The 17,458-nt window shown below is 39.3% G+C and overlaps 1 long non-coding RNA gene across 1 annotated transcript; it reads right to left on the bottom strand.

Annotated features, from left to right (window-relative positions):
- Positions 1 to 1,018: 1,018 nt before the first annotated feature.
- LOC122686943 lies at positions 1,019 to 3,826 on the bottom strand. The gene is made up of 2 exons (XR_006338957.1): positions 3,777 to 3,826; positions 1,019 to 1,636 (listed from the first exon to the last, which is right to left on the bottom strand). It is a non-coding gene; the product is annotated as an uncharacterized LOC122686943 (long non-coding RNA).
- Between the last annotated feature and the right edge of the window lie 13,632 nt (positions 3,827 to 17,458).

The raw sequence follows: 17,458 nt of genomic DNA, 5'->3' as shown, positions 1-17,458 counted from the left end.
CAAAGAAATGTGAATGCAGAGAAATTTGAACACATCCTTGGAACACTGTGGAGGTAATCAATGAACAAAAATTTAGCAAGCAAGAAGTAGTGTTAAAGCTCAGGGTGAAGCCTAAGGAAGCAGAGAGAGACAATAGAAAACGTTTTGTCAGCACTTGAAGGAGATGTATTGAAGTCCAGTCCCTCTCTACCAGGAACGTCCTTTGGCTTTGGTTTCCTTCTGAGAAAATCTCCACCCCCATCAGCCTACTCCAGGAAGTCTATGATCTGTGAGAGCTGAATGTGAACCCTGGGGAAATCAACAGTTTGAGAAGCCAAACATTGTCTGGAAAACTGGCAAGGGTGAAGAAAATTCTGGGGTTAGAGCATAACAGGAAAACTACTTCCTAACTGCTTCCAAACACTTCCCGTGTAATTATGCCTTTGCGGCATGCCAGGTTGTGCTGGCTGCATCTATACACAAAACAAAGCAAACCATAAAATGTATCTCTGTGCCCAGAATTTTTATTGGAATTAAGTGCTCATCCTTTAAATTTTTGCCACTAACTTAGCGACTTGCCGATTTACTTAAGGTAGACTATGTCATCTATTACGTTGGTACAAGAAATTGTGGTTTCAGACCATGAATTTTAAATCACCATAAACAGGCTCAAACATCTTTATTTATCAAAATAGAAACCATTACAATCAACACATTTTTGCCAACAAGAAATAAGTTTTGTTTAGTCCTATAGTGAAAAAATCCATGCTTCAGGATTTGATGAACTCTTGGAAAGGATTTTCTGCCTCTTGGTGGTTGTGGAAGCCTTTTTCCTGGCTAAGAGTTGTCGAGATGCTTGAAGAAGTGGTAGTCGGTTGGTGAGAGGTCAGGTGAATATGGCGGATGAGGCAAAACTTCGAAGCCCAATTTGTTCAACTTTTGAAGGTTTGGTTGTGCAAGCACAGTCAGTCATTGTTATGGAGGAGAATTGGGCCAATTCTGTTGACCAATGACGACTGCAGGAGTTGCAGTTTTCAGAGCATCTCATCGATTTGTTGAGCATATTTCTAAGATGTAATGGTTTCACTGGAATTCAGAAAGCTGTAGTGGATCAGATAGGCAGCAGGCCGCCAGTGACCATGACCGTTTTTTGGTGCAAGTTTGGCTTTGGGAAGTGCTTTGGAGCTTCTCCTCGGTCCAACCACCGAGCTGGCCATTGTTGGTTGTCATATAAAATCCACTTCTTGTTGCACATAACAATCCAGTTGAGAAACTGTTTTTGTTATGTAGAACAAAAGATGACACTTCAAAATGACAATTTTTAAAAAAAATTTTTGGTTAGCTCATAAGGCACCCACTTGTCGAGTTTTTTCACCTTTCCAATTTGCTTCAAATACCAAATGGCAGTAGAATGGTTGATGTTGAGTTCTTCACAACTTCTTGCATAGTTGTGAGAGGATCAGAGTTAACGATTGCTCTCAATGGGTCTTTGTCAACTCCCGATGGCCGGCCACTATGCTCCTCATCTTCAAAACTCTCATCTCCTTTGCAAAACTTCGCGAACCACTGCTGCTCTATATGTTCATTAGCACTTCCTGGGCCAAATGCATTGTTGATGTTGAGTTGGTCTCTGCTGCTTTATGACCCATTTTGAACTCTGTAATAAAAAAATTGCTTGGATTTGCTTTTTGTCTAGTGTAATTTCTATAGTCTAAAATAAATATAAAATAAACATAATAAATAATTAGCAATAATTATTGCCAATAATTATTAAGTAGTCATAAGTAATACGGAATAAGTCATTAGCAAAAAACATAAAGTGAGAAATGTGCATTAAAATGATGCATAACATAACCACATTCATTTCAGAATGTATTCCAGTATCAAACAACAAAGATTAAAAATGTAAAACCACAATTACTCTTGCACCAAGCTAATATTTTTACAGTTTTAGTTTAAGGTGGGCTTCCCATGTGGCACTAGTGGTAAAGAACCTGTCTGCCAATTCAGGAGACTTAAGAGACACAGGTTCGGTTGGGAAGAATCCCCGGAGAAGGGCATGGCAATCCACTCCAGGATACTTGTCTGGAGAATCCCCATGGCCAGAGGAGCCTGGTGGGCTACAGTCCACGGGGTCACAAAGCGTCAGACAGGACTGAAGTGACTTAGCAGGCATGCACTCATGGTTTAAGGTGCTGATTCTCAACCTTTCCTGCACATTTGAGTCAAGTGAGGAGTGTTTAGCAATCCAATACCCAGCCTACACCCCAGGCTAATTAAATCTGAGTTCCCAGGGTTTAGTTCCCCAGGCATTAGTATTTTGTAACTCCCTTGGTGATTCCAATGCACAGCCAAGGTCCAGAGCCACGGCTCAAAAGTAATATTTACTTTTCTTCATCCCTCTCATGACAATTGCAAAAATGAAACAAGAAAGGAATTTAATCAGAAAAAGAAAAATTGCAAAAATTCACTCCATAAAGAATAAAACAGAACTTCATGGCAATTATATTATTTCCAGCCCTCACCAGATAAATGCCTATGTTAAATACAACTTCTTTATGTCATTGTGTTATTCCTCAGCATCTGGCTAGAATTTAATACAGAAAAAACAAAAGCAAAATTACAGAAATATTGCTGTAAGATGTGCCTCCTAGCATGAGAAGAGGGACATTGATCAATTATACCTTAAGAAGAAAAGTAAGTGGACTTCAATACAGCTCAGAAGGTTTCCAACAGACATACACTCTTAATTGGGCTCAAAGTCTTTGTTCTAACCATCTGTCAGGGTTTTTTGTTTTGTTTTAACTATAGTTGATTTATAATATTGCATATATTAGTTTCAGGTATACAACATTATGACTCGGTTAGTATTTTTCTGATTATAATTCATTATACATTATTACACGATATTATATATAATTCCCTGTGCAACATAGTTAAATCCCTGTTGCTCATCTATTTTCTGTATAGTAGTTTGTATCTCTTAATATAATCTGTTCTTTACCCTTTCCCTCTCTCCTTAAATATCAGAACATGAGGAGTGAACAAGGCTCTTTCCCAGAGGCTGAAGTTCTTTGTCCACCCAGATATAAAGCAAGAGGGTCTTTATTATGGTTGAGATGGAGTAACCTAGTAACCTAGCGGGCTGTGGGCTTGACAAAGATTAATCTTGACCTACAGGTTGTAAAGAATGTTAAATGTTTACACTCAAAATTGTAGAGTAAAATTCATACCAACTAACCTAGTGCTTCACAGACTAACTTAGTCTCAAGAGCCAAGGGCTGTAGCCATCAAGACACACAAAAATTCCAATTCCAAGACTGAGTCACTCATATAAAGAGCACAGACTTCTAAACAGGCAGTGACACCCACTTTGGGAACATCAGCAGGCTTTTCAGGACAGGCCTGAGACACAAAGGTTTGTCACCAAAAGTCCACGAATACTGTCGATACTTGAGACATACTTTTGTTTTCACCTCTGGCCATTTCTCTGGGAACCAGAGTGCACCGCTAAGCAGGGAACGTGTACATAACCTGAGACTTGCTCTCTGTAAGTGGCTTTTCACTTATTCATCCAATGAACTTTTACAGAGTTTTTACTAAACACCAGTACTGGAGTAAAAACACCGAGGGCTCTCCTAGCTAAAGTAGGATTTAACACAGGCATTTACATCTGTTCTCTCTTTAATTCCCGCTAAATGACAGCTGAAGACACAAACCGTGGCAACATAGAGGACTGGAACTGAGAAACAGAAACATGTGGCAATAGAAAGGCAAATGGAGGAAAAGCAGCTGACCTTTTAGACCAGAGATGGCTGGAATCTATGCTGGCAGAAGTGGAAGTGGAAGCTAAGGAGCAAAGTGATTTACCCCACAGGAGACCAGAGCATGTCGGGAACTGGCAGTGTTGGCTGTCTCTAAAAGCAAGGGCAAAAGTGAGGCTGAAGACAGCAAGACCAGTCAAGACAGTATTTCAGAAGCAGCCAAAGATCAGAGGTTTACTCTCCAGGGAGGTTGAGTCAGAGGTATTCTGTGGGCGGGGGACACAGCAGAGCTGACAGCTGGTGGGATCACTGTAGTAAAAACAGGAATTAGGTGAAGGTCCAGGGACTTGTGTGACCTCCACCCACATCCCCTGCAGGCCTTCTAGACCACAGGGAGCCAGGCCCAGGCTCCTACACAGGAGAATGGAAGACAGTTCAAGGGGTAGAATCTGATCAACCCAAGGGAGAAGGACTGGGGGTCCCCAAAGGAATGGGGCAGCCAGATCACCTGGGAGTGAAGCCTGACAGGGAACAAACTTTGAGCTTTCATACAGAACTTCCAATCAACAACTGGATGACCTCAGCCTCAATTAGGACCAGACAAGGAAGGGTCGCTGGATGCTTGAGGATTAAAGTAAATAAATAGGGGAAAGAAGATACTCAGAGAAGATACTGTAACAACAAAGCCTTTTGTTAATATCTCAGAGACATGAGACTGCACCAATGAAATAACAGAGGAAACATTCAGAGAACTAAAAGCAAACAAAAAAAGACCTTTAAAAATAAATAAAATGAGAGTGCTATTAAATTTTTTTTTAAGTAGGAATGGGAAATGGATGGAAAATGACATTTACAAAACACTCCAAGAAGTAGAACAGAATCAAGAAAAGGAAAACAGGGAAGAAAAAGATGAAAACAACAACAAAGAGAGCCCATTCAAATAACAGAAGTTCCAGGGAAGGGGAACAGAATAAAGACAAATTCAAAAAATATACATTCCCAGGTCATTTGCTACTCACAATTGCTATTCAACGATGGGTTCTAAGCAGAGAATGACATGAGTAGAATAGCAGCAGTGGAGAAGGCAAGTTGAAATGGGTCCTGAGGAGGGAGGATGACCCAGGAAACTCATCAGGAGACTCCTGCAGCAACTCTGCACGGAGAAGAATAAAGCAGGAAGGAAGAGAATGGTCGGCAGTTGGCAGGAGAGAGGATGGAGGGCTGAAATAAGAGAGAGGAGACTGCGAAGACTCCTGGGTGACCTCTGACGTAGGTGGACCAGAAGGCAGGGGCGCCGTTCATCAGGACAGGAATACAGGGGGAGGACCAGGCTGGAAGGGAGCACAACTCAAACATGTCAGCTTTGAGCTGCTTACAGGCTGTGCATGTGGAGGTGCCCAATAGGTAGTCAGGCACCTGGGTGTGCAGCTCCGCAGAGGGATGTACTAAATTCATCACTGCACAGGTGGCAGCAAAGCGTATCCACTAGAGAGAAATCACCCAGGCAAGACAGAGGAAGAAAACAGGATGGCCAAACTTGGATCCTGGGAATGCTGGCCTTCAGTGAGTAGATGAAGGAACAGGAGTCACAAAAATGATAATGCACGATTCACATACATCCAAACTGTGATTTTGTTACCCAAAGAGCTCTCTCCTAGTCCTTAGAAATCTATGGTTTCACTGAGTTCAGGCAACTTAGAAAAGGAAAAGAAGAATGAATCCTCTCCCCCTGTTGACCATACAAGACACACATGAAGAAAAGGTAAAAAATGAGTCCTGGATGTGTGGGTAACAGAACTGAAGATGGGCATAAGAGACCCAGAAAGAATGCTTTGGGAAAGAAGACTGAGTTCCATTTTTTATAAAACTGGCAGAGGTTAAGGGTAGGACCAAAAAGAAAATTTATCTTCTTGATAACATCATGCAATGAACAAGACTTGTACAGATCACAGCACAGAGTCTCCCAATGAACCTTTTCTTCTTTCCGTGGCAACTGTCTCACATGTGGCAAGTGAATTCAGCCTCTGCATGTTTAGAAAATATAGTTTAACATTTCAGTGTGTGCATGCGGGCTAACTGAGTTTGTTGCCTTTTGAAACAGTTCTAGAGGTTTTTATTAAAATGATCGGGTTGAGTGGCTAAGATAGGCGGGCACTATTTGACATTTGGGCTTCCCTGGTGCTCAGTAGGTAAAGAATCCGCCTGCAATGTAGCAGACACGGGTTCGATCCCTGGGTTGGGAAGATCCCCTGGAGAAGAAAATGGCAATCCACTCCAGTATTCTTGCCTGGAGAATCCCACGGACAGAGGAGCCTGGGAGGGCTATAGTCCATGGGGTTGCAGAGTCAGACACGACTGAGCAACAAAACCACCACCACCACTTGGCCTTTAAGGCATCATCCATTGGATGCTTCTCTCTTAGGGAGCACAGGTAAGCTCAGAGAAGTTTTAGAAAATTTCAATGCTACCTCAGACACTCTGCTCTTCTATCTTTGTAGCAGTGGGTTCAGTGGTGCAAAAGAGAAAAAAAAAGAGAGAGAGAACTGAGAAGAAGAAAAAAATCATAAGACCATCCATTATTTCTTGGCATTGTCAGAGCCATCAGAAACAATCTATAACACACACTGAATGCGATGGGCTGCTGTCCATAAGGCAAAATATGCAACGTGCTCTGACTTGCAGCTAGAGAGTGAATTAATTTTTGGAGAAAAGCTAAAGCAGTACCTCCAGAACAATAACAGCGAATCTTGTGCTCCAGACCTTAACTGGCATGCAGTATAAGCTGGGGAACATTCTTCTTCCTTGCTCAGAAGTCAGACTTCTAAAATAAGGATTGATAACAACATTGACCCTGTTCATAAGAAGGTTGTTAGGATTAACTTAGAAATAATTATAAATTATCTTGCAAACATTGTATTAGATCAGAATACCTAACTCCAGGCAACATATCTTTACAGTTGAAATAAAGTTTGAAATTTTCTAGACTGTTCATCATTGCCATAAAGATAGAACAGAATACAAATACATTAACAAATGTTAAAGTCACTTTGCCCCTAGTGAGTTTAATTTGGAACAATAGATTACACTGCTCAAGTAGTCACACAAATCAACATGATTTTGGTTGAGTTGCATGCCAAATCCAGACAAGTTTTTAAAAGATATTTGATGGTTTTCATCAAATGAATTAACAGTAATTTTAGAAATGTGGGTATAAGAATATTGTATCAAACAGAGTTCTGGCAGGTGGTTCAAGGAACTTTCGTAAAAATGTGGGCCAAGATAAGCAACTGATAAAAGATGCTGATGCCCCCAAGAAATTAGCCACAGAAGAAGTGGATGTAAAGAGACAGAGAAGATAAGAACCTTCAGGAAAACAAAGAGTTGAAGAATCCAGATTCTGCCAGAAAAGTCTGCCTAAAGCAGAGATGGAACAGTGAAGATACAGCTCAACCTCTCTCTCCCACCACTTACCTTATTCACATCTCCTTCAATATTTTTATTTGATTATAAAATCTCTACTGATTCAGATCACTAAATCCTAGTGCTGCTGCCTTTGCATGACAATGAGTAGATCACAGGCAGACTTGATGCATAATTAGGTATTTGGGGAACTAAATACAAATGCAAGGTAATAGTATAATTGGGCTAACCTTGAGAAGCAATTATATTCACATTAAACATCAGTACTAATGTTCTAGTCACTGGATTTGGGAACATGAAAGAGCCACTCTAAAGATTACCTGTTATGCTTCCCAACCTCCAGTCTCCTACTGGTGCTGACCACTGGTTGAAGAAACAGAAGCCAGAGTCAGGAGATGCAGTTCATAGGGTTAGCCTCCTAGGGGTCAGAGGAGGGCTGAGAAGGGCAAAAGTGGATCTGAGGGATGGTCAGTGGAGAGTAACCAACATAAGTGTAACCCTCAGGATTTTTAAGGCATCCTATCAGTCCAGCTTTAAAAATAAGATTTGAGTCTTCCTTTTAACTTACTCATGAGTCACTGGAATATCCTACACTATGTTAATGTTATGGTAATTCCAATTGGCAACAAGTTCTATATAGTCCCAGGTTTTGACCAGGTATATATTTGACTGTAAGCAGCAAAAAAACTAGTGACTTCATTTATTTATTTATTTTTTACAATGACTTTAATAAGGTGGGATTCACCCATACAAAGGACTTCCCAAGAGGTGCATAAGTAAAGAATCTGCCTGCCAATGCAGGAGGCAGAAGAGACAGGGGTTTGATCCCTGATTCAGGAAGATCCCCTGGAGTTAGGAAATGGCAGTCCACACCAGTTGCCTGGAAAATTCTTGCCTGGAAAATTCCATGAACAGAGGAACTGGTGAGCTACAGTCCATGGGGTCACAAAGAGTCAGACATAACTGAGTGACTTCACACACACACTCACACACACACACCCATAAGAAGTTTGGAGGTAGTAGACTGCTGGCATTGTCAGCATTCAGGGACATTGGAGCCAGAGTCAGCCATCTGGGGGGCTTTTAATTGATGTGTTTCACCTCAAGGTTGCAAGAAAACTGTTGCAGCTCCAGACATCATACCTTCAAGGAAAGAGGAAGGCAGAAAGGAAAAGAGGAATGCCAGTTGCATCTATCCATTTTTATCAGGAGAGCAAACACTTTCCTAGAAAGCTCAGCCAAATTCTACCTTTGTTTCACTGGCCACAACTACAGTACACTTCTAACTATAAAAGAGGCTTTGTAAGCACATAGTTAGGCAAGTGTTTTTTGCCTTTAATAAAATCTGGCTTCTGGCAGCAAGCAGGAAGTGAGGAGATATTTAACAGGCAACTGAAAGTGTCTGCCACAGTTAAATATCATTCATATATTTTATGGTTTATTACATTAGCTACTCAAAAGAAACCCATTCATACTCATTAAACATTAGATAACAAAAAGAAATGCTCATTTACTCTTACTTCTCTAGTGAATAAGCCAAAGAGGTAGTGAGCCTGTCATCTGAAAGCCATTTTCAACTAACATCAATCCATTTCTTACAGTAGATGGGAGAATGGGAGAACTGATTTAAAAGTAATATCTCAACTTACAAATATGATGCTGTCCTTCTCAGGATAATTACGTTGTGTTCTTGAATCCTAGTCCTTACTAGGGCTTATATTTAGTACTAATATATTTGTTTCTCAAAACAAGCCCAATTATGCTGTTAGTGAATTCGTATTTAATTCCCAAATATACCCACTTCCACATCATCTCTATAAGACTATGTGATCTACTAATTGCTATGCAAAGACAGTGGCACTAGAATTTAGAAATCTGATTCAGTAGAGGTTTTATTATCATTAGAAATATTGAATAAGATGTCCCTGGATGTACCATTTTGATCAGTTACAAAAGATAACATGCTATAGACCAAGAGATATTATACTCTAATTACTGCCTTCTATTCAGTGATCCCACTGCTCATGTTAATGAATAGCTGCCAAGTAATAGTCATTTAACAGAGAAGGGAGCACAGAAACCACATTTCAGACTTCAATATGGCAGTGATCCATCCCCCTTGTACAAACCCAGCATGGTGTGTGACCTTGAGTTGCTTTCATTTCAGTGGTTTTTTATTTTTTTAACCATTGTTTTATTCTGCATTGCATCTATTATTCATATGAATCCTAGGGCAAAGCTAATTTTCCTGCCACATCACCTTGTTCTGTCACACAAACTTTCTGGCCACTTCTTCCCCAGAGCACTCTTGATGGAAGCATTTGTTATACAATCAGTCTACAATGTAGGCTTAACTTGGCACTGACTCGCAATGGGGAAGGAAAATCGCATTTTATAGTGCCTGAGTTTAAAATATGAACAATTCAGGTACATCCAAAACGCTGAGACAATGACATTTCAAAGGCAGCCTGGTACAAAACACTAAACGATATTCAATTCAGTCAAACTGTTTTATGCTTTAGTTCATCAGTATTATTGACATAACAGAAAAAGATTCCATGGCCATAGTGAGCCCCAGTAGACTGCAGACTATAACTCTTGTAATGCTTTAAAAATTAAAAGTTTGAAATGGGGCTGGATGATTAAGAAAGTCAGTCCTTCATATATTAATATTATGGACACAAAACCTTTAGGCATCTCCTGAGATGTTTCCTTAAAACACAGCTAGTAGGACATACTACAGTTTTCCCTCTTCTTCTTTTATCCCTTCCTCTATTGTACTGCTGAGAACATGGGTTGAGCTCTTAGCACCATTTTGGATTATGAGGATAATTGGATCTTAGGGATGGTGGAATAATGAATTGAAAGCAGCTTAGGTGCCTGAGGACTTCAAGGACCAGCTCTGGACTTTCTACTCTGGAATCCCTATGTGAAACTGAAACAAGCTTCTATCTTGTGGGTCTTTATCACTCATTGTCAAACACGATGCTAGCAGTTACAAGCTCAGGTAATAACAAAAACAACAGCTAATATTTATTGACCTCTGACTATGTTGGATAGTGTGCTGGGCACTTTATTTGTGTTAGCATCTTCAACCTTCACAACAACCCGATGAGGCAGGTGCTATTTTACAGAGGAGAAAATTAGAACTTGAGAAAGGTAATTAACTGACCAAGGTGATGCAGCCAGTGAGTGGTAGAAATGGGACTCAAGCCCAGGCATCTGACTCCAGCATTCATGCTTAGAACATTAACCATGGTGGAGGGCATCTTTATAACTATGACTCCTTCCTCTACATAGAACATCTATCTCATTTTGAGCAATATTTATGTTTGCCTCAGTTTTTGGAGCTCCCCTACTTCCAAACATCCTACTTGTTCAACAAATGCTTACTTTAATAGATTACAATACTCTGTGTTATCCCAAGGTTAAGGAAGACAAGTGAAATTTATTCTGATGGAATAAATATCAGAATTTATGCACGTAATTGTCTTGTGCTCTGTAGCAAAAGACATAATTTCATTCTTCTAAATGCTGCACAATAGGGAAAAAAAGTGAAGGATAGAGACAACATCTTGAGGAATGATTCAGTAAGGAAGGATGTGGTCAGAGAATAACCTGAATTCAGTACTGTTTCAATACAAATCTTCCACAACGACGTATTTAAAGTACTTTATAGATCAGTAGCTTAAATTATTTTTAAAAAAGCAACTGTCATTATCCATGAGAAGAAAATATATTTACTCCATACTTAGGGTGGCTGGTACTTAAGGTCATTTTATGCAAATGATGTTTTTGTTGATAAAGTCAAGGACAAGGAAACCCAGTTTCTATGTAAGTATTAGACTTTTTTTCTGGACCCTGAGCTTTTAAATGTAATTATGATATTGGAATGTCAAAAGAGAAATATACATGAAGGATGAAGGAGATTGGAATTAACCCTTTAACCTTATTCCACATGACTAGAACCTCATATCAAATGCTAGTTTCACAATTTAAGACTCAGAATTTTGAGATAGGAGGAAGTCAAGAGACCACAGTCCAGTGCCTTAAATTACAGAGGGAAAGAGGTCCAGTAAGCACCTGGGCAAGATAACACAGTAGGAAGAACGACAAGTAGAAGTCAGAATCCCAAATCCCTAGTCGGAGCTCCATCCTTTAGGCCATACGGCTCATGAGAGACACAGAAAGCTTGGAGAGCCTCAGAAAAGGCTGAGGGCTGGAAAACAGTATAATGAAAGGTCAGAGGATCTGTGATTATTTAACTTAAAAGGAAGAGACCAAAGAAATGATTTAATAATTTCTCAGTGCAAAAAAAAAGCCCAAAACAAAACAAACAAAAACCAACCAACAATCATTTTATCTCTCCTAATGAGACAAATAATAAAGGTTTTCTTCACAGTGTTGCCCATGCTATTCTTTCTGTTTTAAACATCGTTTTCCTTTACTCCCCACCTACCCAAATACTGGGCATCCTTGGTGGATCAGCAGTAAAGAATCCACCTGCAATGCAGGAGACACAGGTTTGGTCCCTGGGTCTGGAATATTCCCTGGAGAAGAAAATGGCAACCCACTGCAGTATTCTTGCCTGGGAAACCCTGTGGACAGAAGAGCCTGGAGGGCTACAGTCCATGGGGCCACACAAGAGTCAGACACAAACTAACAATTAAACAACAATCCAAATACAACTTCATGTCAATGTCATCAGACAAGGCCTAGATCTTTCTAAACCTTCCCCAGATGAGTCCATTAACACTGAACCTTATTTTCTCAGGTTTCCTCCTTTAGCACCTATGGTTCGGACCGCAAAGATTGACACATGCATTGTCATCATGACTAAATATTTCACTGGGGTGTTTCTCCCTTGGAGAAATCTATTCTAATCCTTCAGCTCTTAATCCTCCTGTCATGTAAACCTCCATGGAACTTCTATCGTGGTTAGGGTTGAGCTTAGAATAGAAACTCAATACTTAGAGAATTTAATCAATTCAGGACATTGCAATTTATGTTAAATATAAAATATATTTTTCTAATGATGAATTAAGTAATATTTAAGTAATCATTAAGTAATATGCTAATTATACTGTAAACTTTCTTAAAACCAGATATAGTATCTACCTGCAAAATTTAAGGTCTGAAAGTTCAAGGATTGACAGAAGAACCACAATCCTTTCTCAAATATGAGCCTTATGATGCTGCATTATCTACATTGACTTAAACATTATGTACTCTAGATCTCAAGGTTTCAGCTATCTCCAACACTGACTCAAGCCGTTGCAAAGTCAAACTGATGAATTAATCGATATTTGTAGTTAAGTTTTCTGTGGCACAAAAATAAACTGAACAGCTGATTCAATAATCATGTGATTAGAATGTTCCAATTTTATCCAATTAATGAGAACCACATGCTAGAAGCCATATATATTGCTCTGATGTCACAAAAGATGAAGGCTTATAGATGCACTTATCTTTCATGGATCTACTACCTCTAGTATTTATACAATATGAAGGTTTCATAAATTTTTCTGGAGACTATTTTTTCAATTTTCTTACTTGTACTCATGCATTTAGTAAAGTAACTGGTATACTAGAGAAGAGAAGATATCACTAAATAACCTTGGCAGATGAAGAGAAGAAAATCCCTTACAAGAGACCAACTTGCTGCATATTTTAAAAGATCACTCTTACAGATCTCTATGGCTGTTTTAACTGACATCACTCTAATCTCACGCTTCCAAGAGTTTTACCTTCACTATAAAACATATGCATGGGGATTTGCCCTTTTATTAGCATGTCAATCTATTAATATAATAAATATGATATTTGAGATAACGAACTACCTGATCTCCCGTGGAGATCATTAAAATGTTGCCTCTCAAATTGCCTTCCTAAGGGGCAGACCTCTTTAAAAAATTGATGGGAGTCATGAATTGAATTTGTGAAATTTGTAGAATCTCCTTTCAGTAACAGCTATAAGTTTCCTATAGACAAAGATGGTATTTGGCTCACTCTGAGAGGCTTCCTTGTCTAATAATGTGAAATATAATACACTTTTAGAATAAGAAGGCCTTTAAAATGTCATTTTAGAATGACATTTTAAATGCTTAATGAAAAGCAAGAACCTAAGTGTCTTTGTCACTGCAACTTATTTCAAGATTCTACTTCGCCTGATTTAGGGTCACTTGAAAAACAGCCAGATTGACAGCAGGATTTGAAAAGTGGCAGTGTCTGGAATAGACAGTCCTTCCAATGCCAAGGTGGATCCACAGTGAAGTTAACGAGGTTGACCCTTTGGGGCTCTCGCTTGCACAGGTCTATGAAGGCAAGAAGCTATGAATGTCCCAGTGTCCCAGGAGGGGCCAGCAAGCCAGGTGCTAATCAGAAAGCATTTCTATGTGTTCATTTCTGGTAAGTTGGCCTAGAGAGATCTCTGAATCGTCAAGCCTTCCATAATTTGTTGTGATTTACTTTTTTTTCATTTTAACTAAGATCTCTTTTATAACTTTGTATTTGTTTTTTTCTTAGAGGGATCCCAAAGTCATGTGAATCTCAGGCCCTATAAAACCTAGATTTGCTCCTGCCCAACAGCAAGAAGGATTTCATTACAAACGAAATTTCTTGCAAAGAATCTTTTTAACTGACATTTTCTAACAGTTCGATTAACTACACTAAGGCCCTCAAAGTAATTTGTGTGAACGTAGCCAAATGGTCTGCATAAATCATCATTTGGATACTGGGAGTTAATGATGTGACAGGAAGCCTCAGGGATAAATGAGAGCCCTAATTTAGATGTAGCACCACAGACTCTTAAAACAATAGGTGGATCAGTGTAACAAAAATGACCAAGCAGATGTTAATTCCCATCTTATTACAGAGATTGCATGAGGTTCTGACACACCTCAAGTAAAAGTTAGGGGCAAAGACATAATCTGCCCTATGTTAAACAATAATCAGTACTGAGGCTGAAAAGAAGAGCTTCATTTGGGGTCTTCAGAATTGCAATTCAGGAGACACAGACTCTGGTAAAACTGTTTAGAGTGGTCCCGGAGAATAGAAAGTGTCTGGGGCTTATTAAGGCAAAAACCACAAGGTTGTTCAAAAATTGTGACTGATCCTGATGCAAGAAAGGAAATATTTGTCCTTAAGGGACAGGCTGTCACAAATTATTTTAGAGTACGTAAGGGCTTCCCTGGTGACTCAGTTGGTAAAGAATCTGCCTGCAGTGCAGGAGACCCAGCCAGGTTCAATCCCTAGGTCAGGAAGATGCCCTGGAGAAGGGAAGTAGTGGAGAAGGGAAGCAGTGAGAAAGCTACCCACTCCAGTATTCTTGCCTGGAGAATCCCATGGACAAAGGAACCTGGTGGGTTACAGTCCATGAGGTCACAAAGAGTCAGACACAACTGAGCAACTAACACTTTCACTTTCAAGGGTCAGATACATATCTTGAGTTTTTGGGCTGATGTTCCAGATGCCTATGTTAAGATAAGAAGTGGTCCAAGTTCAGATTTCACCTGGGCTGGGCAGTGCTTGAGTCACACTTCTTCAGTGGCCTCTCAGGTCTATTTCAGATGGCTCTCTTGTCAACACTGACTCCATTTTGATTCTCCTTTTATAACTGAAACCTCTCTGCGAAAACTGAGTTCAGACAGACTGAAAAAATTCAGTGGTCAGTGCATTCCATGACAAATAATATGGTGCAGAGATTCAAGTCAGTGTGACAAAAGAAAAAAAAAGGTATCAAAGAATCACTAGTCGCTCTGAACATCATACATTGTGCTGACTCTATTCTGCTGAGCTAAGGCATCACAACTTGAACATGGATCCACTTCTGAGTCACTGATACTTGTCACTTATCCTGCAAGAGGTGGGCTAAGAGCACATAAATTGACAGCACTCAATTAGGAAAAGAATATTTCTCTCACTTTTAGCTTCATGACTTACTAACATGTCCTATACTTTAGAAAATTCACCAACGTTACTAGCAAGGATATGACAGTCCTCCACTGGAGTTAAGATGGTTGTTGTTAAAAATAAATCATTTTATGGTAACTTCCATCATCTGAATGAGATAAACTTTCAATATTTAAGGTAAATCTTTTAAAAATATTCCCCACAAAACTTAACAAGTCAGAAGACAGTCTCTCCCAAGAAAACAAGTACAGCTCCTGGGCCTAATGGGTAAAGGCAATGGTGGTGGGAGATGGCGGGTGGGGAGGGGTGAAGACAGGAAGACAGAAGATCAAGGTTAAAGCTTGTGAGAAGATTCACACAAGACACAAGACTTTCTCAGGAGAAATTAGTCTTTAGCCAACGCCTTAGGACAGCAGTACCCCAAATACGGCTGTCGGCCTCTGAGGGTCATCGAAGTTACTTTCGAGTATAAACTTAACAACTATTTTAATAATAATACTGAGACATTATTTGTCTTCTTCACTGTGCTGTTTTGCATAGATGGTACAAAAGCAATGATGGGTAAAGCTCTTGGTGACTAAACACAAATCGAGGCAATGGCTCCTAAGGGTACCAGTATCAGGTACTAGTCTCCTGTGAAATCAGTGTGCTATGATAATGTACATTGTACTTCACTGCCACTCACTGGCAGGAGGGGAAAAAAAAGCCAGAGAACAGTTTCACCTTACAATGGCTGTTACAAAGCAATACAAATTATTAACTTTATTAAATAGCAGTCCTTAGATGTACTTGATTTTTTATAATCTGATGAAACGGGAAGTGTTCAAAAAATACCTCCGCTACACACTGAAGTATGATGGCTGTCTCAAAAAAAAGGACTTGGACAGTTGCTTGAGTTGTGAGCTGAATGAGCAACTTTTTTCAGAGACTGCCATTTTTACTTGATTCGGTGAAGAATCATGTTTCTTTAGACATGAGTATTTGGCAGAAACTTTCTCAACAATAAACCAATGAGACTGTCACTTCAAGGGAAACAACTGACAGTTTTGTTGCCAAGGATAAGATTCAAGATTTTCAGTGAAAATTAGAATTTTAGAAAAATTGTATCTACCAGTGTAAGCCTGGCAGTTTTTCAATGCTCAAAGACTTTTCTGATGATTAGCAACATTAACAGATAAAATATTTTACACTGTATAATAAAATATGCCAACATTTGAGAGAGCTGAATAATTCAAAGAATCAATATCCCAAATGACCAATGCATCATGTTACAAAATGCATCATCACAAAATATATGGGTAAAATATCAGTTCAAAGCACAAAATAAACCAATAAATTTTAATGTAACAGAATTTGAAAAGTGCATGGATCTGGTTTCAGATTCTATGATGCAATTCACCTTTAAGAAACTAGTATTTGGTGTTGCATCTAAGAATAGCCACAAACTATTTAAGAAAGTTATTAAAATACTCCCGTTTCCAAGTATTTAACTGAGATTCCTTAAAACATATCAACCAAAACAAGACATCACAACAGCTTGGTAGTGTCTTTAAAATATGTCCACAGACTCTCTGACAATCCTGTTCTCAAAAGATGTATCCTGAGGGTCAGACTTTTTTTTTTTATTTAAGTATAGTTGACTTACAATATTATTTTAGTTTCAGGTAGACAGCTGAATTGAGACAGCAAAGTGATTCAGTTATACATATATGTAAATCTACTCTTTTTCAAATTCATTTCCGTTATAGGTTATTACAAAGTATTGAGTGTAGTTCTCTGTGCTATGCAGTTAAGTCCTTGTTGGTTATCTGTTTTACATATAGTAGTGTATATAAGCCAATCCCAAAAACAGATGAAAATGAAAGTGTTGCTTAGTCGTATCTGACTCTTTTTGATCCCACAGACTGTAGTCCACCAGGCTCCTCTGTCTGTGGAATTCTCCAGGAAAGAATACCGGAGTAGGTTGCCATTCCCTCCTCCAGGGGATCTTCCTGACCTGGGGACTGAACCTAGGTCTTCTGCACTGCAGGCAGATACTTTACCATCTGACCCACCAGGGAAGCCCACGTTAATCCCAAACTCTTAACTTATTACTTGTAGACTTTTTATGATGGTCATTCTGATTGATGTGAGGTGATACCTCACTGTAGTTTTGATTTGCATTTCTCTAACAATTAGCAATGCTGAATATCTCTTCATGTGCCTTTTGGCCATCTGTATTTCTTCTTTTCTGAGGGTCAGACTTAATGATTCATTTCTAGCAAACAGAATGTGACAAAAGTGACAATGTGTGACTTAGTTCAGAAATGCATTGTGGTTTCCTCCTTGCTCTCTCTCAGAAAACCTGGGAGAAGCCAGTTGCCACCTTGCGAGGACACCAAAAG

This window comes from Cervus elaphus, chromosome 30, assembly GCF_910594005.1.
Source record: "Cervus elaphus chromosome 30, mCerEla1.1, whole genome shotgun sequence".
NCBI lineage: Eukaryota > Metazoa > Chordata > Mammalia > Artiodactyla > Cervidae > Cervus > Cervus elaphus.
The sequence above is the reverse complement of the archived record's forward strand: the minus strand, read 5'-3'. Positions and strand labels throughout refer to the sequence as shown.